This window comes from Arachis hypogaea, chromosome 15 (genome assembly GCF_003086295.3).
Source record: "Arachis hypogaea cultivar Tifrunner chromosome 15, arahy.Tifrunner.gnm2.J5K5, whole genome shotgun sequence".
Taxonomy (NCBI): Eukaryota; Viridiplantae; Streptophyta; class Magnoliopsida; order Fabales; family Fabaceae; genus Arachis; species Arachis hypogaea.
In genome coordinates, this window is record NC_092050.1 from 146,003,589 (window position 1) to 146,014,198 (window position 10,610).

The 10,610-nt window shown below is 31.8% G+C and overlaps 1 non-coding gene across 1 annotated transcript; it reads left to right on the top strand.

Moving 5' to 3' along the window:
• Positions 1-357: 357 nt before the first annotated feature.
• On the top strand, positions 358-467 carry LOC112753266 (small nucleolar RNA R71). Its single transcript, XR_003177659.1, has one exon. It is a non-coding gene; the product is annotated as a small nucleolar RNA R71 (small nucleolar RNA).
• The last annotated feature ends 10,143 nt before the right edge of the window (positions 468-10,610 follow it).

The following is a 10,610-nucleotide window of genomic DNA, read 5'->3' on the forward strand; positions in this document are numbered from 1 at the left end:
CTTGAGTGTAGCTCTCATCCATGCTATAGGATGCATCTTGAGTGTTGACAGCTGAAACTTGCATCCCAGTTAAGTGCTGAGAGATCATACTAATTTGTTGGGATATGAGCTTATTTTGAGCAAAGATGGCATCCAGTGTATCCACCTCCATGACTCCTCTCTTTTGAGTGGTCCCAGTGTTCACCGGGTTTCTCTCGGAAGTGTACTTGTACTGGTTGTTGGCGACCATCTCAATAAGCTCATCTGCCTCCTCAGGTGTCTTCTTCATGTGTAAAAAACCACCTACAGAGTGATCTAATGACATCTTGGCCATCTCAGAGAGGCCATCATAAAAGATCTGCAGTCGGGTCCAGTCTGAAACCATGTCTGAGGGGCATCTCCTAACCATTTGCTTGAATCTCTCCCATGCCTCATAGAGGGGCTCCCCTTCTTTTTGTCTGAAAGGTCTGGACATTTACTCTAAGTTTACTCAGCTTCTATGGTGGAAAGAATTTGGTCAAAAATCCAGTGACCACCTTGTTCCATGTGTCCAGACTCTCCTTAGGCTGAGAATCAAGCCACAACTTTGCTCTGTCCCTTACAGCAAAAGGAAAGAGCATGAGATTGTAAACTTCATGGTTCACTCCATTCGTCTTAACAGTATTACAGATCTACAGGAATTCAGATATGGATTTGTTGGGGTCCTCCTGTGGGAGTCCATGAAACTGACAGTACTGTTGCACCAGAGTGACCAGTTGAGGCTTAACCTCGAAATTATTGGCACCAATGGCAGATATAAATATGTTGCGCCCATAGAAGTCAGCAGTGGGGGCAGTGTATGAGCCAAGAATCTTTCTTGCTTGCTCTTCAACGCTTGGATTCCCTCCAACCAAAGTGGCCTCTTCAACTTCCTTCTCAAAGGTTTCCGTGAGATTCTCTCAGGCCTTGTAAGCTTTTGTTTGTTGCAAATGCCGCTTTAATGTCCTCTCAGGCTCAGGATCAAAATCAAGAAGGGGTTCCTTGTCCCTGTTCATGCTCATAAACAACAACAAACAAAGGAAAAGTTGGAGTCTCTTTGTCAGAGTATAGAGAACTCCCAGTGAGATATCCTAAAAGAAAAGAATAAAATAAAATAAAATAAGCAACTAACTGAAAAAAAAATTGAAAATAAATAACCTAAAAGATTTTCAAAAATAAATTAAGATAAGTAAAAAAATTCAAAGATTTTTGAAAACAAATTAAAATAAATGAAAACTAAAAAATTTTCGAAATGAAAAGATAAAACCTAAAGGGACACCAAACTTAAAATATGAAATTAAATAAAAATAAGATAACTAGAAGAAAATTCGAAAATAAAGAAAAAGATAAATAAGATAAAAATCGAAAATTAAGGAAATTAAACAAAATAGAAATAAAAAATTAAAAAGAATAATTAAACAAAAAAACTAATAATAAAAATACTTAATCTAAGCAACAAGACAACTGGTAGTTATCAATTACGAACAATCCCCGACAACGTCGCCAAAAACTTGGTGCGCAAAATTTGAACTCGCACAACTTAACCGGCAAGTGCACTGGGTCATCCATGTTTCGAAAACAAATTAAAATAAATGAAAACTACGAAAGGAAAAGATAAAACCTAAAGGGACACCAAACTCAAAATATGAAATTAAATGAAAATAAGATAACTAGAACAAAATTTGAAAATAAAGGAAAAGATAAACAAGATAAAAATTGAAAATTAAGAAAATTAAACAAAATAGAAATTGAAAATTAAAAAGAATAATTAAACAAAAACTAATAATAAAAATACTTAATCTAAGCAACAAGACAACCGGTAGTTGTCAATCACAAACAATCCCCGGCAACGTCACCAAAAACTTGGTGCGCGAAATTTGAACTCGCACAACTTAACCGGCAAGTGCACCGGGTCATCCAAGTAATACCTCAGGTGAGTGAAGGTCAATCCCATGAGGATTGTCGGACTGAGCAAGCAATAGTTATCCTGTTGGACTTAGTCAGCCAAACAGTAAAGGTTGTTTGTCGGCGTGAACGCATAAACAATAAACAGGAGAAATAAGGAAAGCAATAAAAGGATTTGGTGTAAAATAAATGTAAGAAAATAGTTAAGGTATCGGAGATATTTATCTTTCTGGATTAAAACTTCTTACTAACTATTTTAATAATGAATGATTCATTCTATGGCAAACTGTAAGTGATTAAACTCTAATCCCTTAGTGATTTAATCTCCTCTAATCGTCATCAAACACCACTCCCGTGTTCATTCAATTCGTATCAGAGGATAAAATTTAGAAAACTAGTTTAACGCCACAAAAACCCTAATTAACCAAAGCTAACTGAATTATATGTCACATATCCCAATTAGTTCATGTAATTAACAATTTAGGAGGAGCATTTTCAAGCTGTAGTTCAAGCGAGATAACTCTCCCGATAATCACAAGAACTCATGTAGAAAAATGGTCATACTCCTGTTCCACCCAATTTCATAAGATTAAGAATGAAAACAACACCTTAGAATTGAATACAGAGAAAACAGGATTCTAAAATGTTGCGGAAAGAAGAAGATCCTAAACTTAATTGATCTTTTACTTTAAATACTAACCTAATAATAAATGCTAACTCTAAAAGATATTATTTGTAAATAAATATTACAAAAAGAAAATAAAATAAAACTAAGAAGTGCTAAATCCACTTGGAGGCCAAATAGGGTGTAATTCAGAGTGCTTGCTGGCGTTCAGCGCCAGGAATGGGCATTGATTGCCCATAGGGGGAAGCGTGCTTCTGGTCTCTGCCCCCTGCTGGTGCCAAACGCCAGGTTGGCGTTCAGCGCCCAAGGAGGGTACTGCCAGCATTTTTCTTTCTTGCTCCAGGCTTCTCCAAACTGCTTCGAATTTCACCTAAAACCATAAAAATATAAGAAAAACTCAAAGTAGCATCCAAAGATGATTTTTGCACTAAAATCAAGTAAAAGTAAATAAAATCTAATTAAAAATAATATAAAAATAGCTCGAAAAGGGGAATAAGATACTCATGCATCAGCTTTTGGGAGGATGCTTCTATGCAAGACTTGTTGATATACTTCGGCAAGTGAGGCAACCAACGGTGTGTATGTGGAGAACTTCCCGACCCGTGGAATTGGTGGCTTTGGAGATGAGGTTTGGCCCGTGCTGTCGACCTTGTTAGGTGATGGCGCCGGATTTTTCCTTTTTGTTGAGACTACCTTGGAGACGTCCTCATCTCACATATATTCTAAGGAAATATGGTGAATTTCTTCCATGGATTTTACATCCTTAGAAGTCAGATGCCTTCAGAAGTCTCCTTCCAACAATGCAGCAATCAGACATAAGCAAACGACCTCAGGGATTCGCGTATTTACCTCTAGTAGTTCCTTTATTAAGTGATCTAAATAATCTCGGATGCTTTCTCCTACCCTTTGTTCCACCCCAAGCAAGGAGATCGGATGCTTAGCCTGGGTTCTTCTAGTGGTAAAGTGAGCTAAGAACTTAACTTTGATATCGGCAAAGGAAGAGATCAATCCGGAGGGGAGGATATTAAACCATGCCTTGGCTGGCCCTAACAATGTTACCAGAAAGGCTTTACATCAGATCGCATCCCCTACCCCTTCCAGATTCATTCTTGCCTCAAAAGTATCAATGTGCTCCTGAGGATCCGTCTTCTCGTCGTACTTCAGATCGGTAGGCTTATCAAAGTGTTTGGAAGTCGCACCTGAAGGACGTGAGAGGCAAATGGAGTTTGCCCCCATTATCTCGTGTTTTCGAGTTTTCCTATGCCCTTTTGAACTTGGGCTCATTTGCGGAGTCCGTCGCCTTTTAAACTAGGCAGATCGTGATTCTTCCCTTACCCACCTATCTGCTTCTCGAGGATCACTATGACGCCGAGGCGACCTCCTTTCTTCCCTTTGTCCAAGAACTAGTTTTTTTTATCCAAAAACCGGTTTTATTTTTCCAAAAACTAGTTTTTTTTATTCAAAAACCAATTTTCAAAATCGATTTTTATTTTTATAACCCGTTAAAAATTGATTTTTAAATTTTATTACCAGTTAATAACTAGTTTTATAATATAAAATCAATTTGGTTAATTAACCAAGATTAAATTTTTGGTTAACCAAAAAACAGGTTTGGTTTTTAAATTAACCAAACCATGTACAAGTACAACCCTAGTTTATGTGGATTTAGGATTGTAAGTTTGAATTGCTAAAAGTGTTTGATATATCGAGTTTATTGATTTTTGATTATTTATTCTAGTTTAGTAGATTTAGTGGATTTATGGATTTTGCTTCTTGATTATTGACTATTATTCATTGATTATTGACAATTGATGCTGTTTAAGTTAGTTGTTAATGGATAGAGTTTGTGGCACATTCCAATTATAGATGAAACTTTGCTAAAATTTCTAAAAAAATCTCTATATATTATAGTTTGTGAATTTTTGATAGGTTTGCGCCAAACAATAATGCATGTACTCAGGAGATGACCAACGTCATCAAGCTAATGTAGGACCATCCATGGCCGAGCTATAAGAAAATTCCTTTTGGGACAAAAGAGTGATGATTTCAAAAGTGGGCAGTAACAGCTTAGTATAGTCAAACCTTTTTAGCTAGTTTATATCTTCTATTTTGTTTAATATGACATATTTTGATTAACTAATTTTGAAGTTTATTTGTGAAGCTGAACTTTATATGGGACAAGGAGCATGGTCTCATCATTAGGAAGATATACGACCATCGTATGGTAGGCGGCTGCAATAGATACTAGACGATATACGTGAGAAGCGCGACCACCTCACTTCCTAGATCTGCCCGGAAATCAAGAAGGCTCTGTACGTTCACTGAGAGACAGATGACGGGTTCAGGCATCAGCGTTCTCTAATTTTGTTATTAACTTTGTTATATTCTTTGATATATCATTAGTAGGCATCCTAACAACTTATTTCAATGCAACATGTGTAGTCAAAGTCGTTGGATCGCGATGTGACATTGGTGGATTATTATGTGAGTAAACATCTAATTTTGTGATATAAAATTTTCAATTAACTGTACAGTTGTCATCCTAATTATAATAATATGTGTTACATAAGAGTTCTACACGCAGAGACTGGAGGCCGCAACTCAACAATCTCAGCAAAGTGGGGAGGACGCTAGTGGTGCTGCTGCTTCAGTCGTCAATCTCGATGCAGTTTGGCGCGAGACCGCCTCAACACCGTACAAGAACCGCGTATACGGATTGGGGTTGTTCTTTGCCGGAAGCCTCCGCATATCCACGTTGAGGCCATCGTCCGCTTCTGTCTACAGCCGAGCCGTCGATCCCGAGAAAGGCATTGATTTAAGGCTGCAGGTACAAGAGCTCACCTGGAGCCTTCACAAACAGGCTCAAGAGCTGACCGAGACTCAGGAGAGGTATCAAGAGATCCTCACACGCGTGACGGATACGGATGACCTCAGGTTGGAGTGGAGGGAGCAGTTGAAGTGACTTCAGCTGATAGAGGCTCAGATGCGTGCCGCTAACATCGGCCCTACTAGTGGCAGCAATGCTGCTGGTAAGACACAGAAATCACTGCCTTCTCCGCCGCTTCAACAGGACCACGAAAACAACGACGACGACGATGACTATCAGAATCTTTAGTGGTTAGGGATTTGTTTTACTGTTTCATTCTATTTATTTGAATATTTTATATTTAATATTAGATAATTGGTTCCATTATTTGTAAATTGACCACTAATTGTGTGAAAAATAAATTTAGATAAAAAATTAAAATTAAAACAAAAATTGTGTCACAATATTTTTTAAAAAAATTGATATTACCGTTGGATTTACCGATAGCATAATCCGACGATAATATTGCGGGAAACAAGATATTGTGGCACCAATATTACTGTTGGAAAAATCTGCCGGTAACCAAATGATTTTTTAGACAAGTAATCCATTGTAGAATCCGACGGTAATTACCATCGGACGAAAAAATCTTACGGTAATTGGTTACCGGCGATGTTTATACTGTCCGATTTTTTCGATGGTAAATAAATTACCATCGGATTTTATTCGTTTTTTTTTTTACCGTAAATCCAACAATACTCAGCATTTTTCTTATAGTGCAAATAGGATTGAGTACTTTTTTCATCCCTAATATCTTCGGTCAAAATCAAAATCATTCCCGACCTTTTTTTATTAATATCATCTTTAACATTAGAAATTGCGTTAAAATCGTCATTTTCACTTAAAATGTTAATTACATGACAATTTTGCCCCTAATAAAACATCCTCTTTCACCCACTAACAACTCCACCATCATCATGTGCTCCACCATCACCATTACCACCACCACTACCCCCCCCCTCTCTCTTTCTCCGCTTCCTCCTTTTATTTTTTGCAGTATTAGGAATCTCTAAAAAAGAATCGACACCATTAAAAATGATGGTGATTGTGGTTTTTAGTGGGTGAAAGAGGGTATTTTATTAAGAAAAATCGTCATGTAATTAATATTTCATTTTGAAAAAAATGATTTTTAAACTATTTCTAACGTTAGGGATGATATTAATAAAAAAAATAAAAAATAATTTTGATTTTGATCCAAAATGTTAGAAACAAAAAGATACTTAACGCTTATAAATACTTAGCTATTATCTACTAACAAGTAACAACGAACTACACATTGCAAATACTTAAGTGTTTAATATTCTAATATTTTAGGTCTGATAATAGTACGATAAAATTTATTTTTAAAGTTATTTTTTGTTTTATATAAAATTCAAAATACTTTATTATTTTAACTAAGTTAATCTTATTGTTTATATTTTTTCCATTATCATAAATTGTATGCTATAATGTTGTCCGTAATTTTTACTTTTCACTTTGTTTGGATAGATAATAGAAAATAGAAAGAAAGAAAATGAGAAAAAAATGAAAGAAAGAAAATAGAAGAAAAAATAAATTATTTTATGTGTTATTTCGATAAAAAAAAATTTGTTTGGATAAAAAAATGACAAGAAAAAAAATTATAATAAAAAATTACATTAATACCTTTATGTATTTTATTTTTTTAATTAATCAAAGAGTGAATTAGTAATTTTTATACTCGTTTACACATATTTTTTTATTTTCATCTCATTTTTTAGAAGAAAATATTTTAGTAGATTCCATACTATTTTTTTTCTTCCACTCTATTTTCTTCCTCGTCCAAATAAAAAAAACTCACATTTTTATAAATTTTTTTTTGAGAATGAAATCCTCTCAATTGTTAAAAAAAAATTGAAAAAGTAACGTGTAATTTCTAATCCTTAAATGTTCTCTTTCATATTTTTTTTTTATTTCACTTATAAAATTAATAATAAAAAATCATACTTTATTCCCTAAATTATTAAAAAAAATTAAAAGAATCTATTTTCTATTTTCTATTTTCTTTCTTCATATTTTATTTTCTTCCATATTCCACATTAATCAATTATTGATATTTACATGCTCGTGTTTCTCCTTCTTGTGCTAAATTTATGTTTCAATCCATCTATTTTAGTACGATTTTTGTGCAAAACATCTACTTTTAAAATCTCTTTATAAATCTAATTTTTAATTTATGGTCATTTTAAATTGGCTTTTAAAAAAAATATTTTTTTATCTTTTAAAAGAATATTTTTTACAATAATACTACACGTCTAAGTCTAACCAAATTAAATAATAATACTTAAATAATATTTGTCATAACTAATTTTTGTTATGTTAGACTAACTTAATTAGACTTTATTAATAACATATTTAGATATGAAATATTATTCATTTTTTAATAGATAAAAATTATTTTACATTTAAATAAATTTAAAAAAAAACTTTTAAATATTAAAAACGGCTTTTACTTTTACTTTTTAAAAAACAAGATATTGTTAGCTTAAAAAAATAAATAATTTACTTTTTTAATAAAATATATTTTTTAAAATATTTAAATAAATTTTAAATTAAATAAAAATACTTTAATTTTTTTTTAAAAATATTTTTTTTATTAAAAAAAACCAATCCAAACTAACACTTAAAACTTCTCACAACTTTCATTAAACTAATGTTATCCACAAAAAATATGCATCAAAATAAAAATTTAAAAAAATATTAAAAAATTTTCAAAATTCATTATTTTTATTTATTATTTTTGTCATTAATTTAATTTTTTAACTTAATAATATACTTTAGTCTATGTTTTTAAATATTAATAATTAATTAATAATAATAAATAATAAATTCTATAGTTTTATGCAAACTTACAAAAATGAATTATTAATATATTAAAAAATGAAAAGAACAATTTGAGAGGGATATTATTTAGGCCGCGTGTTTTATTGTTATCTAATCTTCTAATCTATCTAATCTGACAATAAAAATAATCAAATTTCACTTATTTGGAAGCACGCCGACCCTGGAAACAAGATATAGGTGAGTTTTATGGTATTTTTATTATGGTATTTAAATTGTCTAATTTTTTTTAAAATAAAAAATAAAATATTTAAAATAAAAAATAAATTATATAAAATTTATTAAATATTATTTATTTATCTTTTTTAATAATTTAGATATGAAGTGATAGGCAGTATATGTTAGGAAATTATTTGATTTTCTAATTTATTTGTGGGCAATACATATATTAATTATAATCACAAATTATGCTATTTCAAATTAAATGACTTATATAATGGTGATCTCATTTATTGTTATAAATGCTAAATTGAATAAGTCATTATTACTTTTGATTTGGAATTAAATGAGAATAAAACCGGATATTATCTTTTGTTCCTTAGATAATTATCTTTTTGGATTTTAGATATATTATCTTTTGGGCTTTAGATACTATTTTATTTGGGCTTAAGGGTTTAATGGGTGCCATGCTCAAATATAAATAGACCTTCAGGGTTTCGGTCCCCAATATGCCAAAGCCGTCTTTGTTGCTCTTTCTCCATCAAAAGAGTTGCGATTCAGTCTCCTAGGAATACAGAAGGCTTTGGTTGAGGAAGATCGAAAGAACCACAAGATCCAAACTCTTCCTGTCGTATGATTTATGTTTATGAATTCGAGTATGATATATATTTTGATGATTCAATATGGATGATCTGGGATATTGAAAATTAATTTATTCTAACAAGTGGTATCAGAGCCATCCATAATTAAATCATCGAAAATATTCGATTTTATTTTAATGGATCAATATATATACATATGCGTTGTTCATCCGAAATTGTTGCACAAATTGTTCCCATTATGTGTCTGCATCAATACGCATTATATATATATAAAACGTATTCCGGTATACTGTTTTGGTTCGCTATATATATATATGTTACGCATATGTATATTATTGGATGATATATACAACTTTCACGGTATATAACATGTAATTATTATTATTATTATTATTATTATTATTATTATTATTATTTTTACGTTAATGTTGTCTCGGTTACATATATATATGGTCAAATAGATATTTTTTTATCATGTGTTTTTTGTATATTTTTGTAACTGTATATAATTGGCATTTAGTTGTGTGCCATTAATTTGGTAAACTTAATTGATTATCCTTTTAGGATATAAGGATTAATATGTATATGTTACTTATGTGAATATTAATCGATCTAAAAGGAGATTTATATTTGGCCAAGTTATGTATATATATTAATAATAATATTTGAATAATAGAAAATATTATTTTGTTGTTACATAAGGAAATTGGTAACAATTTGGATTAGTATACCCATCTATTTTATAAAGATTTGGTTTTGGAATAAATTAATTGAACATTATGCTGTCAAAGTAGCCTCTTTTGTGAAAATTGATTTATTCAAAACATAAGGAATATGGTGCTATGTAATTCATGCGAATATTGATCGGCCCAAAGGAAGGTCTATATTTGGCCGAATTACATATACATATTGATGGTAAATATATATTTGGATAACTAATTAAGAATAAAGTAATGCTTATTATTTATGCGAACAATAATCGGCCCAAAGGAAGTTTATTGTTTGGCCAAATAATAAGCATTGTACACTTTTGTTTATTTTCTATTAATTATGCGGTCAATAATCGGCCCAAAGGAAGGTTATTGTTTGGCCAATTAATAGAAAATATATGCGGTAATAAATAGGTTGCGAAGTTTAAGTTTCCATGTGCGCATTAAGTCGGTCCAAAGAAAGGCTTAATGTGTGACAGGAATTTTGACAATATTTGATTACTGCAATGAGAGTATCACTTACAGTTAATTTTTCTATCCAAAGATTGAAAATTAATGTTGTGCTGGATATCTCAATATGGATTTTTTACCCATTAATTAACTAATGTTTACTGCATGTTCCTTTTGTTCTAATCCAGAAACTATGGCTTTAGCTACCAATGTTTCTGCGCAAATTAGCAGTATTCCTATGCTGAATGGTTCAAACTTTAAAGTTTGGAAAGATACCGTGGAGATTGTCCTCGGTTGTATGGATCTAGATATAGCTCTTCGAGAGGAGAAACCCACTTCCACTCCGGAAAACCTCAATGAGGTTAAAATAGAGAAGTGGGAGAGATCCAATCGAATGAGCATTATGATCATGAAACGCTCAATTCCTGAGGCGTTTC